The 22884-nt window shown below is 40.4% G+C and overlaps 1 protein-coding gene across 15 annotated transcripts in view; it reads left to right on the top strand.

Annotated features, from left to right (window-relative positions):
• HTR7 (5-hydroxytryptamine receptor 7) overlaps positions 1 to 22884 on the top strand; it is a 154403-nt gene that overhangs the window by 125116 nt on the left and 6403 nt on the right. For 10 of the 15 annotated variants that reach the window (XM_042908303.1, XM_042908304.1, XM_042908300.1 and 7 more), the window contains 3 exons: positions 6613 to 6750; positions 8746 to 8994; positions 15701 to 16209. The gene's annotated coding sequence lies outside the window, so the exon portion shown is untranslated. Of the gene's footprint in view, positions 1 to 4146; positions 4306 to 6612; positions 6751 to 8745; positions 8995 to 15700; positions 16210 to 22884 lie in introns of those variants that run through there. The other 5 variants (XM_042908294.1, XM_042908291.1, XM_042908292.1 and 2 more) reach the window with 4 other exon arrangements.

The raw sequence follows: 22884 nt of genomic DNA, 5'->3' as shown, positions 1-22884 counted from the left end.
CAACTCCCCCTCCAGTGTAGCCCCCAGCCTGCTGCTTAGCCACCCCCAGGGCAGTGCCCTCTAGCACATCTCTCTTAACTGGAGTCTAGGCCCCCAAACACTAAAGGTCCCCAAGCATCCATGTTTCCCCATGCCTTTCAAGGATGACTGGCAATATTCATTCATTGAAGGGAAGAGGCCACAGGAATAAGGTTTTTGTGCCATCTTTCCTAATCAGATGGGGCCCCCAAAGGTGGGGTGACCCGATTGGGTGGAAGCTGGAGGTACTGGCAGTGAAAGAATTCACCCAAGGCAGAACAAAAGAGACAGAAGTTGACTGAATGAGTACACCACCAGGGAGCCACAGGCAGGACAGCAAAGGAGACACTGTCTGCCATGAGGGAGTGGTGAGGGGCCACAGTTATAGGATGGAGGGAGGGAGGATGGGGATAGAATTTTCCCTTTTTGGTAATCTTAGGAACTGTGCCTGGTTGTAACTGGTCTCTTAGGGCCTATGGTTGTTTCCAGGTGGCCACTTAACGAGACCGTTTGCGTTCAGTTCAGTGGTCGGTGGTCGCCATGGGCCTTTTTGCATTGCTCAAGTTTCCGTTGCTCAAGCGTGTTGCCTAAAAGCAGCCTCTACAGTTTTCTCAGAAAGCTCTGGAATGAATCAGAACTCTGAAGCTTAACAATGATACATTTTCCTAATTCAGGGTGTTTCATTGTCCATGACGCCAATTATGAGATAAAGAGCCGAGGCCCGGGATGGGCTGCACCAGTCCCAGCCTGTTCTTTTTTTGACATTCTTGGTGGCGCTGTAGGGTGAGGAGAGCATCAGGACTCCAGACAGACCTCTCTTGGATGCTGGCTCTTCCATCCCATCTCTGCAGCCGAGAGAGACACATTACTTGGCCACATGCATTCATGTACCACATGCACTCGTGTGTACGAATAGGACATTAAAATTCCACACTCAGAGAAGAAACATTTCTCTGTTGGCTATATAAACTGTAGAAAGCTACATCTGTTTTTTAAAAATCTGCCCACTTGACATTTCTAAACAGAGCCTTTGGCTTGTGATGGAACAGAGTACATCTGCGTTTGCATTTTAGGTGTTTAGGTACATGTTTAGGGCTATGGGTGGGTACTGCATAACCTTAGGACCTACTCAGGTGGCTTTTCATGGAAGAGAAGAGCGCTCACCCCGCAAAGCAAACCCAACCCACCGCCCTTGAAGAGCCAGTCTGCTTGCAACTTTTCCAGCTTGAAAATAAAACATACGAAAGAAGAGTTATGAAGAAAGACTAGCCCTACCAGATATTGAAAGGCACAATAAAGTTGGAGTAATTAAATCAGCTTATAATCAAGGTACAAGTAGCAAATCAATGAAACAGATTACTGAGTCTAGAAATAACCTGCATATGTTTTGAATTTGACATGTAGGATAGTATTTGGAATTAATAAGCCAAAATTAGATTTTATAATAAATTACATTTGAACAACTGCAAATTTAAGAACAGTATACAGTTGGTTCCTTACTTTATGTCCTACACCAGTGTAAATTGCAAATGATTAAAACACACTTAAAGAATTGAGTAATGGGGCGCCTGGATGGCATCCAACTTTAGCTCAGGTCATAATCTCACGGTCCATGGGTTTGAGCCCTGCATCGGGCTCTGTGCTGACAGCTCAGAGCCTGGAGCCTGCTTCAGATTCTGTGTCTTCCTCTCTCTCTGCCCCTTCCTGCTTTCACTCTCTTTCTCTCACTCTTGCTCTCTCTCTCAAAAATAAATAAACATTAAAAATTTTTTTTAAAGAATTGAGTAATAATAGTGCTGGAAGAAAATACCCATAATTTAAAAAATAATTTGGAGTGGGGAACCTCTTGGGGTCTGATATGAAACCCAGAAGTTATAAAGCACAAGGTTAATAAATTGGGTTATGTTTTTAAGGATGTGAAAACTTCAGTGTTGTAACAATACTGCAAAAAAGTACAAACAGTTCAAAGGCTGAAGTAGGAAAAATTGTGAATGTATATGATAAAGATAGAGTAATTTCATAAATACATGTGTATATTCTTACAAGAAGAGTAATGAGCAATCCAAGAGAAAATGAGGAAAAGATACAAATAGGTAGTTCATGAAGGAAATGTGTTTCTGGGTATGTATCTGTGTGCGTACAACCAGGGCGTTATAAATGCACACTTAGGATTTGTGAGTGGGGGTGTTCTTAATTTCATTCATAATTAAAGAAATGAAAAGTAAAAAAATACAATTTTCACCTACTGGCAAATACTGCATGCTGGCAAGGACGTGGAAAAGCCAACATTTTGCTTTCAATTATTATTGTTGAGAGCAATATGATTTCATCTATCTAAATTTGCAATGTGCATCCTTTTTAAGCCAAAGATTCCACTTCTAAAGATATGCTGCCACAGGTACACAAAGATATAGGTACAAATAATTTAACCTCAACATGGCTTGTAATAACAAACGACTGGAAGTTACCTAATGGCAACGAATGAGAGGGCTCATTAAATTATAGTCTGCTCAAACAATATTCAGTTCTTAAGAAGAATGAATTAGATCCGAGTATACTGACATGGAAAAATGTCCACGTATATTGAGTTTAAAAAGCAAGCGATGGAACAGTATGCTTTGTGTGATTCCCATTTGAATATTTAAAAAAGTATTATATACAATTCAATTACATGGATATAAATCATTTCTTTTTTTAATGTTTATTTATTTTTGAGAGAGAGAGAAAGAGAGAGAGAGAGAGAGAGAGAGAGAGAGACAGAGTGCGGGTGGAGGAGGGGCAGAGAAGGAGGGAGACACAGAATCTGAAGCAGGCTCCAGGCTCTGAGCTGTCAGCACAGAGCCAGGTGCGGGCCTGAACTCACTAACTATGAGATCATGACCTGACCTGAAGTCAGACTTAACCAACTGGACTGAGCCACCTAGGCACCCCATTCATTTCTTTTCTTTTTCTCTCTTTCTTTCTTTCTTTCTTTCTTTCTCTCTCTTGTTCTTTCTTTTTCTTTCTTTCTTTCTTTCTTTCTTTCTTTCTATTTTTATTTATTTATTTATTTATTGACAGAGAGAGTGTGTGCAAGCAGGGGAGGGGCAGAGAGAGAGGGAGAGAGAGAATCCCAAGCTGCACTGTCAGTGCAGAGCCCGACATGGGGCTCAAATTCACCAACTGTGAGCCAAAATCAAGACTCAGTCTTGACCCCATTTGGCGTAACAGACTGAGCCACCCGGGTGCCCCACATGTATGTGCAGAAATTATTTCTTGAAGGATATAAAGTAAACCATGGAGTGTGGTTGCCTGTGGCCACATTCACTGAGGAATAGGGAGAGGGATTTTACTTTTCACCGTGTACCATTCTGCATAATTGAAGATTTTACTCTGAATATGTACTATTTTTATGATATATGTCAAATTTAATCTTTGGGAATAGTCTTGGCTAGGACAGCAAATTATATATAGGAGGTGTAGGTATCTGTGTTTGCCTCAAGGTTGAGGAAGCCACATGGGGTTAGGAGCACATGTGATCACTTCACAAACGGCTTCTCTACCTCTTGCCTTGCTAAGGAATCCGGTGTGGCAGATCACCTTTGGGCAACCCTGAGGTGAAACAGGAAAGTCTCCAAGGAACCTTCTGTCCATCTTTCCTCTTCTCTTTCCCTTTCCCTTTCTGCAGCTCTGCCCTGCTGTGGTGCTGAGCAGAGGGTGGTCCCTGGCACCGCTCTCCCTCTCTGGGCTTCAGAGGGCCCCCACCCTGGGTTTGGTACTAGCCTGTCACTGTACCCCCATCTTACCTCCCTCTTGAAAAAAGAGATGGCACAAGAGAGTAGCCATTGTAACTGAGAAGACTCTGCCAGACTTCATCTACTAGGCTCCAGCATGAAGGTTCTGGAACGGAAAGAACTACCCCACGTCTAATTACTATAAATGTGCTTGTGCATTAGAAAACATTTGAGTCGCTCAATGGCAACAGCTTGAGAACTGCTCAGGGCATATTAGGAAAAATGAAAAGTCTTTGATGTAGCCTGCATTTGTTGTCACTGTGGAAAGAAAGTTCTTACTGAAGGAACTCTGGAGTTTGACAAGTCTTGAATGTTTTTGTCTTTCCTCTTTCCCCTTTCTTCTCTGGGAAGCCAGACAGCATCCTTATAGCTGAGTGTTCATAACTGCCTGAGGAGATGGCTGCTGAATATTCTTCCAGCTTTACTTCCTTTTCTTCTATACCCAAAGCAGCATTTAAGCTCCAGTCAATGGTGTGGAAATGACAGGATTCTCATGACAGGATGGGAGGCTAAGGACCTGGAAAGTTTCATTATGGATAAGTCAGTGCCCTCCAGGAAAAGCTGGTTGGCAGTTGTTTGACTTTGCTGGTGAGGGGGGCGCTCTGAGCTCCCTGGGCAGAGAGGGTAGCTGCCTCTGGCCTACACATTTTTTTCAGTCTGGGATATATGCCTGAGAAGTCACTCTCCATAGTTACAGTGACTTATTTGAGGTACGGAGCTCCCAGTGGGTAGGGAAATGTCAGGTGTGTAAGCCAGAGGCTGTGTGTTGCAGTGTGGGCATGTATGTGGGCTTCAGACAGGAAAAACTGAGACCAATTATATCATTTCTTCTTCGGGCTCTGGTTCTGGAGGCTTCCTGCTTCAGATGGCTCGTTCAGGAGGAGTAGACTCTCAGTCCCTCTCAGTGTGATGCTGTGATGTACCTGCATGGTCACGTGGTAGAGTATATATGTGTGTGCATGCACATGCGTGTGTGTGCGTGTGTGTGTGTGTGTGGGTGAGAGACAGAGAGAGAGAGACAGAGAGAGAGACAGATGGGGAAAGAAAGTGATAGAGCTAGAGATACTTTGAGAAAGAGAGAGGTTTAGGCTATACGTGAACTAATTCAGACAAATGAATTGTTGTCATATATTTGTCACGTAAGAGCTTATAGGGACACCTGGGTGGCTCAGTCGGTTAGGCCTCCGACTTCAGCTCAGGTCATGATCTCATGGTTCGTGAGTTTGAGTCCCATGTTCCCATGTTGGGCTCTGTGCTGACAGCTCAGAGCCTGAAGCCTGCTTCAGATTCTGTGTCTCCCTCTCTCCCTACCCTTCCCCCACTCATTCTCTCTCTCTCTCTCTCTCTCTCAAAAAAATAAACATGAAAAACATAAAAATAAAAAGAGCTTACATTTTATGCAAACTCTGTTAATTAGGGTGTAGGCTAACTTTTGATAAAATTGCTTATATCTGCTTCTCAAATTAAAGAGTCTTCTCCAAATCATCTTATTGGTAATTGCACCATTCTTGGTGACAGTAGTGTTAGAGCCAAGGAATTCAGAACATCTGCCTCCCACCTATCCAGCCCATGTCCTGTCCTCCCTAGAATATTCTCTGGGAAGGCACACCCCAAATGGAACACATGGAAAGTAAATGGCCAAAACCACATGTTTGGCAGTTGGTTTTGAGCTTGAGGTCTCAGTCCACGGAACTCTAGTAAAGCCAACTGGACCGTATGAGCGCAATGTTTCATTTTCCCCCAGCTAGTTACCCAATCCTTCACCTGCCAGCTGCAGGGGAATCGAACACAGTGGAGAGAGAGAAGAGAGAGAGACTACGGGAAAAAATGCGATTGTTTCCAACCCAGTGCCTGAGATGGCCTAAGCTTCATCTGGAGGCGTGGGTTCCGGCTTGGCTGTTGACAGAGAAGAGGGGGCGGAGCAGTGCAGAGAGCAAGCCCTGGGTCCTCTTCCCCCTCCAGCTGCAAGCCTGAGAGCAGGAAAGGAAAGCCACTTCCAAGTGCATTCTGCTCCTGAGTGTGCATTCCCCTGCATGATGACCCTGCCCTGTGGTGTAAGTGGCCCCATCAGCATCCTGGAGTCAGACGACCAGACCAGTTCACACAATCACTGCTGCTTCCGGTGGTGTTTGCAGTGGGAAGGGGAAGAGGTGAAGAAGCCTGGGTGTGAACGGGGTAGAGGGGTTAGAAGGAGCCTCTGGAGTTTGAGGCTCCTGGAGAACCTTACAAACCACTTGGTCTCATCCACACAGTTTGGAGATGACATTTATGTAAACGAAGTGAATTCTACCAGCAGGAGCAGGATTAGACAGAAGATCTCAATGGGGAAACCATGCACCGCACAAGTCCACCCCCGACCCCCCGCAGCCCCCACTCCCTGTGCTCTGGGACCCATCATATAAACAAATATCCCGCAGAGCCTGAGTGGCTCAGTCGGTTAAGCGTCTGACTCTTGATCTCGACTCAGGTCATGATCTCACAGTTTGTGAGTCTGAGCCCCGTGTCAGGCTCTGCACTGACAGCGTGGAACCTGCTGAGGATTCTCTCTGTCTCTCTGTCTCTCTGTCTCTCCCTCTCCCTTTCCCTCTCCCTCCCTCTCTCTCTACCTTCTCCACCCCCCTCTCAAAATAAATAAATAAACTTAAAAAAATTCCAGCAACTGGCAGACTATCCCATCTTTAATAATCATGACATTTGCTTTTGTGATGCAAATTTATGTTTATAAGAATTTTTTTTTTCCCTTAGCACGTCACATAGTCCCGGAAATTATAGAGAAGAATTGTTATTAAATTAGAGCTAACATGGATATTTTTCTTTTTAGTTTGGGCTTCCAGGCCATGCCCGCTGAAACATGTTAAGAAACCAACTACTGTATGCGATGCGGTGGTTCTAAAGGCTTGCGACTGCTTTTTCACAAACCGCTGTCCTCATTTAGCCACAGTCCATGGAGATGGAGAAGGTAGAATCTTCCCAACATAATGACTGTTCTTCAGAATAATTTCATAAAAATAGACCTAGCACAGCCCAGTTATTTCTACTCTTGTGAAAAACAAGTGAAGGGTCTAAAGCATGCCTTCAGGAACCAGTCCTGGGGGTGGAATTGGCATTGCTGTGATTCTCCTTATATTTCTGATTATGAAACCTATTTATGAAAATACCCAGAGAAGGTTTTGGAGGAAAAGCCACGAGCTAGGAGAAGATGGTGAGTGAGTGAGGAAAACTTGCTTTATGTGACCCGTTGAGCTGAAATTGGACCATGATACAAACACAACAAAATCATTGTCAGCGGGGACTCTGGGATTTCAGAGTTCTGTTAGAACCTGTTGATCTCTGGTTCAAGCAAGGTCAAGATCTAGCTTATTTCTCATTTGACAGAGAATTGGGGCTGCGTCTTCCATCTCAGGGGTAGAGAGAGGCCATGCGGTTGTCCTCCTATGTGATAGTATCTGTTGTTGTAAAACTTGTATCCTCTACCCCTACTCTTTCCAATTATAAGGGTCAAGATTTTACCATCTGCTTAAGTCAATAGTAGGGCACGTGAAATTGTAGCATGGGAAATCTTAGATTTCGGACCCAGATCTTAGGGTTTAAGTTCTGAATTCACCACTTCTTAGATAAGGAACCTTGGGCAAGTTATCCCTTTCCTACTGTGGTTTCCCCACTTGGAAAAGAGGGATCTATTTAACCAACATCAAAGAATAGGTGTGATGATTATATGAGAGAGCATGGGCATAAAGGTGTAGCATAGAGCTTGGCACCTGTTAAGCTCAGTAAAAGCCAGTAGTGAAGTGCACCTAGCTTCTGGTACATTGTATTAATTTTAAAATATTTGCCTCATTTCCCTTCCTTTACTCCTGAAATCCAACAGTCTACCTCCTAGGATCACATTGCTAGTGTGCGCAATAATCGTTTTAAGCTAATTAAATGTTTTTATCTGTAACACATGTCTTTTATATTTTATGACTCAAATCACCAAATAAGCACAGATATTTTCTGTGACTAAGTCAGATTCTCTCAGTACAGGAAACAAAATTCCTGAGTGGGATGGAGAGACCAAGAGGCTCCTGAATGTGTTGATATTAGAGTAACACGTTAGATCAGAATCCTCATGGTATAGAAAAGTCAAGAGCTCTTTTCATTAGAGTTGTTTGGAAAGGCAGCCTGAGAATAACAGAAATGAGGACCCCTGGCTTAGAAACAAGCTAAGTATTTCTGGAAACCACATACATTCTTTCATTTAGTGAAACATATTCTCCTTATGAGCATAACACAACCGACCTCCCAGTGCTGTGGTGATGTGTCCTAGTCTTGCCAGGGCTCCCTTGGCACGTTGCTAGAAGATATCAGAATTCTTTTCTGAGAGTTTCAATGACCTGCAGGGGACACAAACAGACTGTTTAAGAGAAAAATTGGTAATCAACTAGTCCATGTGCTTTTAATGGTAGAAATATTACATGAGAATGAACCTCAGAATGAAGGAGTATTCAGCATGTTTCCACTGGACCCTTTCTAACCATTTATTAGGCACTTCCTTATAGTCAGGCACTCTGCTAACCTCTCCCATATGTTTTCTCATATAAGATGGGTGGATGTCTTTACTTTCAACCAGTGATCAAATGTCAGTATTATACTCTACAATCCTGGGACTGCTGAAATAGTCTTAGGGGTATATACATTTGAGCAAAGACTTCCCTTCTCTGTCATGTTTTCAAGTTGCAAATCCTACAGAAGGAATTCTAGAATAAATTTGTGTAAGGGTGCTACCCATTTCCCTTAAACCGGGAATGGAACCAGACTCAGAGAAGTCTGTTGTCCCAACTCATTCACTGACCAACTTTCACTCAGTGCATTCAGTGCCGGCTATCTGCTGGGCGTGCTTCTAGGCACCTGTGACACGTAAGTGAGCAAGATAAATAAGGCTCAGTCTCTCCTTATATTCCGGTTTATATTCTAGGCTCTAAAAGTTCCAGAATCATCCTAGCTCTCCAAAGAAAAATGGCATGTGCTAGTTTGAAACTCTGCAATGGAGATGGTCCAATGACTTGATTGCCTTTGTAGACTACAGTGAAATTTCCTCTTTGCTCCTTGGGTCTAAGTAAATCTCAGGAATACTGAAAGGTTGGAACTGAATGGTTCTATCAACAAATCCATACCGATTGGATGTAGTGGCATAAAATGGACTCAGAAACCCATCACCCTCCAGGTATGCTGCTCTGCTTCTATCATTTGTGACCTATGTTGGTGCTTTTGGAGTTCACTGGCTTCTTCAATTGTCATAGCTATAAGTACAAATGGGGCCTTAACCGTTGTTTACTCCTGCCCTGGGAGGTCACATATATGTGTCTACAGGTTCTCTGCTAGGCAAACATTATGATAATTATGATAAGGAGTCTTTTTTTCCAGTATCAAAAAATGATGTCTCCCTTCAAAAACAAATGAAAACTCAAACACAGGGTTTTCTGAAATTCACCCTCTCGATGAACCCTCAGGTGATTTGACCATTCCTTTCTTTACATCTCTGAGGTCACAAAGAAGAGGACAGTCAACGTTAAACTTCTATTCTGACAAGAAGTTGAAATATAGTGGCTAAGTTCAAGGATCCTGAGGCTGGAATGCTTGGATCCAAATGTTTGACTCTGCCTCCAACTAGCTGTGTGACCTTGGAAAGTTACTTAACTTTTCTGTCCATCAGTGTTCTCATATGTAAAATGTGGATGATAAGAATAGTACCAATTCCATCATTTGCCTATGAAGACTAAATGAACAAAAACATACACAGCATTTAGAAAGGAGCCTGGCACAAGATGAGTATTCAAAGTTAGCTGTCATTGATTATAGGTTTTATTGCATTGTGAAGCCTCTAATCATCCTGACTTTTCTCTGTAATGTGTCCGCTCAGACTTATACCTGTGGGTCCCTATAATAAACCATGTACTTAACATTAGTCTGAGAATTCTCTGACCTGTTCTATTTCTTAAGCCCACAGGGCATTGTCTATGAGATGGTCATATCCCCTAGGTTCAAGGGCAGATAGGGATGGGGGGAGGGGGAGAAATGATGTGTGTTGTTTCCCATTTCCAGCACTAAATGGGTCGTTACTTTAACAGATCCTTAATTAAATTAGCTTCATCATTTGGGGAGCAACATCAGGGACTAAAACACAAGCTAAGGAGCTATAAAATTTCCTTGTTGTACCTAGTGGAACCTGAGGCCATTTGTTACCTTGAATTTGCCTAGTATTTAAAATATGGCAAATATTTTGAATTTAAAATTTTTTTATGTTTATTTCATTTTTGAGAGAAAGAGAGAGAGAGAGAGCGTGAGTAGGGGAGGGCCAGAAAGAGAGGGAGACACAGGATCCAAAGCAGGCTCCAGGCTCTGGGCTGTCAGAACAGAGCTGGATGCAGGGCTCAAACTCTCGACAGCGAGTTGCTTAACCAATTGAGCCATCTAGGCATCCCAAATGTGGCAAATATTATTTTGGAGACCATGGTCTGTATAATTGGTTTAGGTTAAAAAAGGCTCACTTAAAATGTACAAGATAGTTGCACAAGTACTAGTGAGGGCAGCAGTAACTATATTTTAAAACTGCTTTTGGGGCGCCTGGGTGGCTCAGTCGGTTAGGTGGCCGACTTCGGCTCAGGTCATGATCTCGCAGTCCGTGAGTTTGAGCCCCGCGTCGGGCTCTGTGCTGACAGCTCAGAGCCTGGAGCCTGTTTCAGATTCTGTGTCTCCCTCTCTCTCTGACCCTCCCCCGTTCATGCTCTCTCTCTGTCTCAAAAATAAATAAACGTTAAAAAAATTAAAAAATAAAATAAAATAAAATAAAATAAAATAAAATAAAATAAAACTACTGCTTTTTCTAGGGGCGCCTGGGTGGCTCAGTCAGTTGAGCATTCAACTGCAGCTCAGGTCATGATCTCAAGGTTCGTGAGTTTGAGCCCCACATTGGGCTCTGTGCTGACGGCTCAGAGCCTGGAGCCTGCTTCTGATTCTGTGTCTCCCTCTCTCTCTGTCCCTATCCCTCACGCTCTGTCTCTTTCTCTCAAAAAGAACATTAAAAAAATTTTTTTAAATAAAAATAAAACTACTGCTCTTTCTAAATTGCTCTTCTTGGGGCGCCTGGGTGGCTCAGTTGGTTGAGCGTCCGACTTCGACTCAGGTCATGATCTCACGGTCCGTGAGTTCAAGCCCCGCGTCGGGCTCTGTGCTGACAGCTCAGTGCCCGGAGCCTGTTTCAGATTCTGTGTCTCCCTCTCTCTCTGCCCCTCCCCTGTTCATGCTCTGTCTCTCTCTGTCTCAAAAATAAATAGATGTTAAAAAAAAGAACTATTTAAAAAATAAAAAATAAATTGCCCTTCTTAGGGGCGCCTGGGTTGCTCAGTCAGTTAAGCGACCGACTTTGACTCAGGTCATGATCTCAGGGTTCACGAGTTTGAACCCTGCATCAGGTTCTCTGCAGTCAGCGCAGAGCCTGCTTCGGATCCTCTGTCTCCCTCTCTCTTTGCCCCTCCCCTGCTTGTTCTCTCTCTCTGTCTCTGAAAAATAAAATAAACATTAAAAAAGGAATAATAAGTTGTCCTTTTTAAATGTATAGGGACGAGGTCCCAGTAAGGAAGCATCCTTTCTAAGCACAGGGTAGCCAGAGCATGAAGCGCTATACCAAGGAACTCTCTGGTTGTTTGAATAAACCAGAGACCTGGTCTCTTACTAAGTTTTTGGGCAGGGAGATGATAATGGCTAGAATGACCATTTTGGGGACTCGGGGATTTTAGAAGTCTCCATTATTCTGCTTCTGATGCAGAAAGAGAAAGAATATGAAATCGCCCCTGATAACACAGTCCACATACACAGATAGCAGTTCTCTTTACCCACAGCATGAATATTTAGTGAGAACGAACCTCAGTTTAACTTTGTCAGCAGGAGGATGCATGTCTATTGTAACATGCAAGCTGCTAATAGCTAGGAGGGCAGGCCTGGCCTAAGGCAAGGAGGTTTTTGCTTTTCTTCTTTTGTTGAGAATATGAACACTTTCCTGAGCCAAATTTTAATTAAGTGGTGATGGAAACAAAATTTGGTGACCAGAGGTAGTATTCTCTCCCAACTCTTTTTATTCCAATATCTTTCCAACGTACTTATTGTGTGACTGAAGCTTACTTATCTCTCAGTGCCTTAGTTTCCTAATATGTGAAATGAGATGAATAGGGGCATCCCTTCCATGGGGTTTTTATCAGAACTCCATGATATGATATATGTAAAAGGTTTATGGTACCTGCTTGCTCACAGTAAGTGGTCTGGTAGACTGACCCTTGAACAACATGAGCGTTCGGAGCCCCATGCAGCCAGAAATTCATGTATAACCTTAACTCCCCCAAAACGTAACTACTAATAGCCTACTGTGACAGGAAGCCTTACCGATAATATCAACAGTCAACGAACACATATTTTGTAGGTTGAAGGTATTCTATACTATATTATTACAATAAAGTAATCTAGAGAAAAGAAATCGTTATTAAGGAAACCATTTGGAAGAGAAATCCATTTTTAGTCAAAGAATCCACACTTAAGTGGGTCTGCGCAGTTCAAACCCATGCTGTTCAAAGATCAACTGTATTTGCTTTTATTGCTGTTATATTTTCATGTTTCATAAGTACAGTGTTTGGATGACCACATAGACTATTATTCCAACAGTTTCTCTGAAGAGAAAAAACCATCAAGAAGCATGGAAGTATGCTTCATCTCATTTTCCTCAATGACTTACCCCAAATGGGGACCTTCTTGGTCTGGTCAACACATCCACAGCTGACTTAGATCTTTGAGGAGGGGAGCAGTCTGTGTAGGGCTGATCTTTTATTTCTAAACCTATTAAGTGATAGCAAACATCTTTCAGACACAAATAAAAACCTAATTGAATGACTTACTTTATTTACCAGCATCACTTAGCCCCCAAGTGGTATTAGAGCACAATTTTGCTTTATTTTATTTTATTTTTTAAATGTTTATTTCTTTATTTTGAGAGAGAGAGAGAGAGAGCGCACATGAGTCAGGGAGGGGCAGAGAGAGAGAACCCCAAACAGGTTTTGTGTATGGGGCCCCCTGGTGGGCTCGATCTCATGACCATGAGATCGATAGTGACCTGAGCTGAAATCAAGAGGCAGATGCTTAACCAACAGAGCGACTCAGGTGCCCCTAGGCTGTTATATATACTACTGGAAATTTTAGATAAGGATCTGAACTTTAGAAATTCAGCAGCAAAATAAGGATATATGAAAGGCGTGCATCTCCTGTATCTATAATAATTCCGTACTTATTGTTCCTGAAGAGACATACAGGTTGTACTGTTCCTGTCACATCTGTCTTAAAAGAGTGGTTGGCGGACTTAAAGTGGTAAAATAGCCAAGAAAATAGCCAGGATGTATTCTGATTAAGCAAACTGCTGAGCCATATTTTGTTTGAGGGAAATAGAAGGAAATAGGCTCTCGTCTCCTTATATCAAGGCTTCATATAAAGTGATCAAAAAGCCTTGTTTTCACCTTCTTGTCCCAGCTGCCTTGGGGTTTGGGCTCCTCCCAAGAGCAGCAAAGCAGAGGGAGAGGGAGTCCTGTTTTTCTCAGGAGAATGATGGTGAGTCAGCCGGCCAGCAGGCCTCCACTGCACGGGAACGCTCAGTCCTGCTCGCTCCCTCCTCCACCTGGTGTTCTGGCTGTCCCTGGATTAGCTCCTAGTGCTGTATGCTCTGCAACAGACTTCACCGTGGGGTTCTAGGCTCCCCGCCCCAATCTCCTGAAATTCTTGGCACTGACTGTGTTTTGTGGCCTACCGAGAAATATCAGAAACTGCATGATGACCCGGACCAGAAGCATGGAACCCCCCATGCCTAGCTCCCCATAGTATGCAGTACTGAAACGGACAAAGAGGACTTGAGAAAGGAAGTGTTCCCTAATAGCGAGGAGTTAAAACAGCAGGCTTAAAGTATAGGTTCCTGCCACCAATATAGAATTAAGCTGGGCAGGGTTAAACAGAATACCAGGAAATAGAAGAAATTAGCCAATAATGAAGAGTAATTATCTATAGTGACTCAGCATAATTGCAATTACACAGCATAGAAGGCTTGCCGCTCAGGCATGGGGATACCTCCACTCAGCCTTTCCCAACTGATCACAGAAAATGATTTGGGTGACTATTTTCACAGTTTTCCTAAAGATGACATAGAACATTCTAGATGCATAAGAGAGAAGTTAATTTCTGACATAGTAGATGCTTCAGGCCATTAGAGCTTAATTCTCTCAGGTGAAGAGAGGGTCCCCATTGTTCTTGTACTTCATGGATGTCTTTTTTTTTTTTTTTTTTTAGTATTTCAAGTTTTTATTTGAATTCTAGTTAGTTGACATATAGTGTAATATTAGTTTCGGGAGTCGGATTTAGTGATTCATAGCACCCAGTGCACATCACAACAAATGCCTTCCTTAATACATATCACCCATTTAGCCCATCATCCCCCCCACGTTCCTCCCCCCCCAGCAAACCTCCATTTGTTCTCTATAGTTAAGAGTCTCTCTTATGGTTTGCCTCTCTCTCTCTCTCTCTTTTTCTTTCCCCTATGTTCAACTGTTTTGTTTATTAAATTCCACATATGAGTGAAATCATATGGTATTTGTCTTTCTCTGACCTCCTTCACTTAGTCTTGCTCCATCCACATCATTGCAAATGGCAAGATTTCATTCTTTTTTATGGCTGAGTAATATTCCATTGTGTATATATACCACATCTTCTTTATCCATTCAGCAGTCAATGGACATTTGGGCTCTTAACATAATTTTCCATTGTTGATAGTGCTGCTATAAACCTTGGGGTGCATGTGCCCCTTTGATACAGTATTTTTGTATCCTTTGGGAAAATACCTAGTAGTGCAATTGCTGGATTAGAGGGTAGTTCTATTTTTAACTTTTTGAGAAAACTTCATATTGTTTTCCAGAGTAGCTGCACCAGTTTGCATTCCCACCAGTAGTGTAAGAGGGTTCCCCTTTCTCTTCATCCTTGCCAAAATCTATTGTTTCCTGGGTTGGTAATTTTAGCTATTCTGACTGGTGTGAGGTGGTATCTCATTGTGGTTTTGATTTGTATTTCCCTGATAATGAATGATGTTGAGCATCTTTTCATATGTCTGTTGGCCATCTGGATGTCTTCTTTGGAAAAGTGTCTATTCATGTCTTTTGCCCATTTTTTAACTGGATTATTTATTTCTTGGGTGTCAAGTTTGATAAGGTCTTTATAGATTTTGGATGCTAACCCTTTATCAGATATGTCATTTGCAAATATCTTCTGTCATTCCTAAGGCTTCCTTTTAGTTGTTTCCTTCACTGTGCAGAAGCTTTTTATCTTGATGAAGTTCCAATAGTTTATTTTTGCTTTTGTTTCCCTTGCCTCCAGAGACATGTCTAGTAAGAAGTTGCTATGGCTGGTGTCAAAGAGGTTGCTGCCTGTGTTCTCCTCTAGGATTTTGATGGTTTCCTGTCTCACATGTAGGTCTTTAATCCATTCTGAATTTGTTTTTGTGTATGGTGTAAGAAAGTGTTCCAGTTTCATTCTTTTGCATGTTGTTGTCCAGTTTTCCCAGCACCATTTGTTGAAGAGACTTTTTTTTCCATTGGATATGCTTTCCTGCTTTGTCAAAAATTAGTTGACTATATAGTTTTGGGTCCATTTATGGGTTTTCTACTCTCAAAGATGTATCTTTTTCAAAGATAGTAATGTAGATAGCCTATGGTTGGGGCTGACTGTTTGGTCAGGGAGTAAGGTATATTTTCCTCATCCCCTGACTCAGGGCAGGTTTTGGATTTCATACAACTGTGAATTACCATTCGTTCATTCACTCAACAAGTAACTATTCATCTCCTTTCCTTTTCTAGGCATTGTGCCAAGAACAGGGGATATAATGATGAACAAGAAACAGATACAAACAAATAAGGGATGATCTGTGCTACTTTGAGGAAAAACTCAAAGCGACCAGGAAAGAAAGAAAAATGATGGATCCGGGAGCATGGTGGGTGTGTTGGGAGGTAGACATACTTCAAAGAGGGACGTTACTAAGCATACACAAATGTTGTTGACCCAGCTTGGCCAACGCACCTATCTGGAAGGTGATGGTATAGCCATTCAGGCAATGTTTATGTATTTATGCACAAAAAAAAAATATTATCTCTCTGCCTCACATGTATTTTATAAACACAAGCAATTCCTTCTGTGTATCACTGCCACGATGCTGGAAACACTGCATCGCCAGTAACCAGCAGAGAACCTGGGACATAGCAGGCATGTGATCATGTTGAATAACAACACTCACGAACAAATGAAAGGCACTTTTAGAACAATAGGATGTTGAATTTATGGTGTCATAAAATAAATCAGTTCCACATTTTGTCTATTGTTGAATTTTTGGTGACTATGAAACACCTTCATTTTCTTCTCGATCTTATTTACTGAAGCCAAAGCAATCACAGAGAATGTAAACTTCTTTAAAAGGTTGTACTTCTCTTTCCTGTAAAAGGGAAAAACCTGCTGGTATAGCATGTCTTGTGTGTGTGTTGGCTTTAGCTGTGTTGCTTCAATTCCAGAAGTCGTATACTTCTGCAGTGATAACAGTATCAGACATCTACCCTTAGAATGTTTTCAAATTCCAATTTATTTCTACATTTAGTCCTATAATTTATTCCTATATTTAAGGACCTTGCAATGCTTTAGAGATTTTCTTTTATCTTTAAACAACTCTGAAGCTTGCAACACAATTTTCTCCTCTAAAGGGTCTGTGCTATTTATGAAGCAATCATTTTGACGTTTCTTGAATTTATTTTAGAACAAGAAAAATCACATATTTATTAACCTGGTAGAATGATATGTAAAGAATTAATTTCTGGAAGATCAACAATTTGACACACCAGTAGGACTGATGCATGATGCTTAATTTCAATTGTCAACGTGGCTAGGCTATTGTGCCTAGTTGTTGGATCAAACACTGGTCTAGATATTGTCAGGAAGGTATTTTGTAGATGTTATTAACATTTACAATTACAGTTGACTTGAGATGAAAGCGATAGCCCTTGATAATGTGAGTGGTACTCACATAATCAGTTGAAGATCTTAAGTATAGAAACTAAGGTTTGGGGGAGAAGAAAGAATTTTGCCTTGAGACTGTAACATAAAAATCCTGCCTGTGCTTTCCAGCCTGCTAGTCTTCCCTATAGATTTTGGACTCAAGACTGCAACTCTTGCCTGAATTTCTAGCATACTGGCCTGCCTTAGGAGTTTTGGGCTTACCAGCTCCCACAATTGCATGAGCCAATTTCTTGAAACAAATGTCTTTATTTATAAAATATATATATGGAAATATATTTAAAAATATATAATATTTAAATATATAATATTTAAATACATATTATATTTTACAAAAATAAAATATACCCTATTGTCTCTCTCTTATCTCTTATCTGTATATATATCCCTACATATATGTGATTCTTCTTCTCTGGGGAATTCTGACTGATGTAGGCTGTTTGATTCTTCTCTCCTGAAACTGTGTCTCCAGTCAGATCAGGGGAAAATTCGTAACAGTTTCTAGACTTCTACTGCTTTGAAGGGAGACCAGAGGGTTGAAAGCAGGCTGAGAGAGTGCTCTACATTTCAAGCCGCCCCCTCCCAAAAGGAGAGGAGCTTGGAGCTGGGGAGAGGAACATGAGCACACCCATTCATGTGATTCATCAGTTCTCTATTTAGCAAACCAGAAAAATATGGGGAAGATTTTGAACCTTCATAAGCTCCTCTGGTTTCCTTCTAATAACAGCGTGTTTTATTTCATGTCAAGGAACATCCCCCTCTTCATAAAAATCATATTACGCTTTTAGCATTAGCTAGGGTCCTGCATGAGAGGAGTCAGGGTGGATCTCAGGGCAGGTGGTTTTTGTTGTTGTTTGTTTGTTTGTTTTTGTTTTTGTTATTTAACTAGGACTTTACATAATATTAAAGTAGCTGGAAGCTGGATTATTATTTCCACAGGGATAGGAGAGGCAGTGTATCTCAATTGAATTCCAACAAATGACATTTATTTGAGACCAAGTTCACATGTTTAATTCCCAGTTTTGCAAAAAAAAAAAACAAGACTGGGACCTCAAATTATACTACCTAACAGGTATACTTGTAATGGGGTCCAGGTGAGTGGTGTGGACAGACTTATTCCCATTGCTGTGGAAAGTACTCACATGATGCCTTCTATAGACACTGGGTTGGGAAGACCATCCCCCTGTACAAGAAAAACAATGCCTTACTTTAGTATTACAACTCTTAGAACAGCTTTGATCATGGATTTTGGGGGGGGGGGATTGAATAAAAGAAAGATGTACATAGAAGTTAGTTTCTGCTACCCAAATATTCTATTGTATAAAGATCATTTTTTTAAAGAGCACGTAATCATTTTAAACATATTAACTTGGTAACATTTTGCCTGATGAAAAATATTAACCTATTAACCAAAGGTACATTCTTGCCACTTCCACATGGAAAATGGTGGCAATGTGTGATTATTTCTTGAGTTTGGGCTCTGAAGATTATCGACCTGGATAATTACCCAATCCCTCCTCCAGTTTACTTCATAATCAGGACATATCCCTCTTCCATAGCTTCAATTATAAAAACATGCTGTACCATTAAATGAAAATTTGGGTGACTCAGATGGACTATAGCACAAAATACCCAGATGCCAAGTTCCACAGACACCACACTTTTTGAGGTAAAATATGGTGGGTTCTGACTAGATGACTGTGGCCATACCTTCTTTCACAGTCTGGGACTTCCATTCTGCAAGAGCATTAATACCTTTCTTGTCTCACGTTTTGTCAACCTGAATGGGCAGGGTTAGTTCCATATTCTCTCCCTCTCTTCCTGAGATCTCCTTTCTATTCCTTTTCACCCAAGACCAACTTTACTCCACATTTCCAATAACATCCATCTTACAGACTTCTCATGTACTTACTTTTTCTTGATTTATAGATCTATAGAGACCACTGCAATCTTGACCACTAAAAGGCCAGTTGGGGAATGATAGTGTAATTCAATCATGGAGTTTGATTTCAACTTTACAGAGGATACATGGGGGTGTCTTTCCCTAGGACACACAACTACTACAACTTAAACTTACACCTAGTTGCTACTCTCTTACTTGATTGTTGACAAACAGAATGGCAAATGTTGAAATTTTACTGTTCTAGAGTATGAAAGATTGCTTGTGTTGTCTCTCCTAAATTTGGGGGGTAAAATGATTTGTAGGTGAGAATGAATAATAGAACTGAAATGGATGTCAGGGTATCTAATTGCCCTAACTGCTTTCAGGTAGTTTCTAGACCAGTGACGGCAGAACAAGCTTTTTCTCACATAAATCGTCTAATTAATTGCGGGTGACTGCCTGGAAGCCCATGTTGATATGAACTCTGTGTTCAAATCTAGGCTCTGGGTTTGCTGTAATCAATTATTGATGTCTGCCATGGGTGAGGGATAGGACAGTGTGGACGTTAATGACACCTCGTTTCCTTTTTTTCGGATAGAACTAACAAAGATGGAGAATTACTTTTTTAGTTTAAAATGATTTCAAACACTGAGAACACATTCCAGGTGAGAAAGACAGGGGAGGGGGAAATTCAACTTGATACAGAGAAAAGAGGAAACTGACAAATAGCCATGTTTTTTGAATCTGATAACTTCTCTGGAAAGTGCTAAAATAGTACTCTAGGGATGATTATGTGGACACTAATAGAGACTTTAGAGGCTAACAGAGTGTCATCGTTTGCTTTTCTAGCTCAGAAGAGCAAAATGGTGAGTGAAAGTGTAAAGTAGAAGAAAATTGGCCTTCTTCACAACTGAGTGAAGATGCTCTTTCTGTGTTCAGAAAACATTCTTGAAATGGACTTTCAGTGATCTAAATTTAAACATGTAAACTTAAAAAAAAACACTATTTTGCTGAACTCTATGAAATAGCCATTTAATGGAATTTGGCATTTCATAGAAAATCCATTTCCTCATGAAACTATAACTTGCTGTTCTTGGTGCAAATATCTTCAGGAAGACTTTTTTGTTGTTGCTTTGTTTTAAAATGTCAATACCCTATACTTAGCTTAGAAATAAAACAGAAGCCACAGTAAATTTCTTTCAGAGATGTTAGCCTGGAAATATGATTATATTGTAGCTAAGCCCTAACAAAATGTCTGAAGGACTAATGAAGTCTTCGTAAATGCAAGCAAATGGACTTACAACTCCATCTATAAAATATGAATAGTGACAGCAATCATAATCATGACCACTTATTGAACAATAAACTATCATTTATTATTATATGCCTGCTTGCTTCCTGACTTCCTTCTTTCCTTCCTTCCCCTTCCCATTCTCCCTCTTCTTGTTCCCACAAATGCTGACTTCCTACCATGTTCCAGGAACAATACAAAGCTCAAGAAACAATGACATTGGTGATCCTACAAGGATTCTGACTTCATAGAGTTTATACTCTAGCGGGGGAAAGCTGGGTATTCATCAAATATTAACAATAATGTGTTGTGTCAGGATGGACTGAGATGTCTGTTTCCCCTTTGGGGGATAAAGAGGAAATTTGAGGACTAGAAAGAGTGATTTCAGTGTGCAACTAGATGGTTGTTAATATGAGGAAGGACAAATGTATCTTTATTGTGAAACAACTTGGATATTATTTTGCAAGGAATTGGGCCAGATTCAGATTAATAGGAGAAATTAAACTTAAAAAGTAAGTATACAGCTATATTTGTCTCTAGAAAGACATTTTGCCTGCCAGTGGTAAGTTTTATTTTGCTGTAATGTGCTAACTACCAACAAATGGTTCCAGATCTACTCAGTTTCTCAGTAATCTACATATAGGCCTCTCTTGATTCCAGGAGGCTGCTTAAGGGTGACAGATGTTATTGTGCTATGGAATGTTAATTGTTAATTAAATATTTTTACTAAACAAATTAGTCTGTCATCAATCCAGTATAGCTTAAAGAGTTTTAATCAAAAGGGCATAATTTTGTGGTTTTCAAAGTTATGTATTAATTTTAAAAAGACAAAGAACTATTGCAAACTTGGAGATGAACAATTGAAGCCCTTAGTTTCTCTAAAAAGAAGATTGTTCATAATGAAACAATTAATACTTTTCAATTAGTCCAACTTAGGAATATCCAAATATCTCAAGACATAAAATGGATGTGCTTCTGTCTTTTGTTGCCATGGACTTGTGTGAACAGGGATTTTTAAATAATGCCACGGTGAAAACAAATGTAGGAATAATCTTGGTACTGCAGTGGAATCCAAAATATACCTAATATCAGAGGGTAGGTAATAAAGACTACAAAATTCACTTCTTGTATGAACATATTTTATATCAAAAGTTTGTAAGAAAAATGTAAGATTAAATATGTTATTTTGATCTTAATGAATTAAGTTGATTTAAGTTCTCTCATATTTTTGTTACTTTATAAGGTAAAATATACTGAGCCTTTCTAGCATTGCTGAATATATTTGAACCATTCATTCAAGTATGGAGTACACATCATGGGTACCCATCTGAATGTTTGTTGAGCTACCCTTTTCAGAAAGCCGGGGTCAAATGAATGGGATGGAAGGTTGCTGCTTTAGAATGAAGGCTCTTCAAGATGGTCTCACCTACTCCTGGTTTTATAAGTGTGAAACAGAGGGATTAGAAGCTTCGGGAAAAGAGACAATTAGAAATTTTAACCATGCAGTTATTTGACTGAACAGGAACATAAAGCAGTGGAACCAACCCTTTAATGGGGCCCATTGGTGGAGAAACTGTATCCAGCACACTTGTGGTTAGCTAATTTTCTCTTGTGACTAATAAATCACCAGGCAGTGGGAGGGCATTCCCTATGGAAAGTTGGAAAGACGGTGCCTCAAAGCAGGTGTGTGTGTGTTGGGGGGGAGGGGTGGGTGCTAGGGCCCTAGAAGGAGATGGTGTTGGAGTTCACGCTCTGTGCTCTCAATCTGCCTCTCACCCCCTTGAGTTGCAGTTGGGAAGCATAACCTCTGAATTATTTCATTCTGTACCTTCCTTGGAAGCAGCACAATTGCTTAAAACTAAAAAAGTGAGTCGTTTAAAAACTATTCTGCTAATAAAATTGAAAGTTTAATTTCTTTATGTATGTTTTATATATGCATGTATATATAATTTTGCAGACATTCATATACACACATAATTTTGCATAAGTGTGTATATGTGTATACATATGAAATTTTTTTTGCATTTGAATGTTACCTGGCTTTTCCTTCCTGCTCTTCTTCCTTGACTCAGTTCTTTGATACATGATAATCCAAAATAATATTCTATATATCTTTCCATGTTTAACTATCTCTCTCCCTTTTGAATATTTTTTTTGCTTTTGTTTTAGAAAACGAGATATTATTCCCACGTTAGTACATTTTGATTTTTTCACTCAGTGATGCCTATGGAAATTTCTCTACGATCATTAGGTTTTCTAGGTATAGGTGCATGCATCAACAGTAATATATTATTCTGTTTTTCTTTTTCAATACTTATTTTACTTTTTTTACTTGCTGAATTGTCTAGAGCTTTCATGATAATAATTAAGAATCTTGGTATTATATATCATTTCTTCTGTAATGTCTGATTTTAATTAAAATGCTTTATGACATTAGGGTATCAAATGTCTTTTCAGCATCTGTTAGTATGCTATAAATATTTTGATTTGTTGTCAGAGTCTGTTTGCTAACACTTGTTTTTAGTTTGGGCATCTTTATCTGTGAGGAAAACTGGTCTATTATTCATTCAAAAGATGTTTAGTGAACACCTGCTTTATGTCATGCGTTAGTCTGGGTGGTGAGGTTACAGTATTTAAGTGTAAACATCTCTGTCCTTACGGAGCTAACGTCTAGAAAAAAGTTTTCTTTCTATTCCTCTCTTCTTTTTTTAAAATTTTAGTTATCAGGTTTGGTATTAGAATAATTTTATCTTCCAAAAGTTAACTGGAGACATTTTCATGTTCTTCCCAGGAATGGAATATATTAAATA

Source organism: Panthera leo, chromosome D2 (genome assembly GCF_018350215.1).
Source record: "Panthera leo isolate Ple1 chromosome D2, P.leo_Ple1_pat1.1, whole genome shotgun sequence".
NCBI classification, from domain to species: Eukaryota; Metazoa; Chordata; class Mammalia; order Carnivora; family Felidae; genus Panthera; species Panthera leo.
Note: the sequence above shows the minus strand (reverse complement) of the source record. Positions and strands in the feature narration are given on the sequence as shown.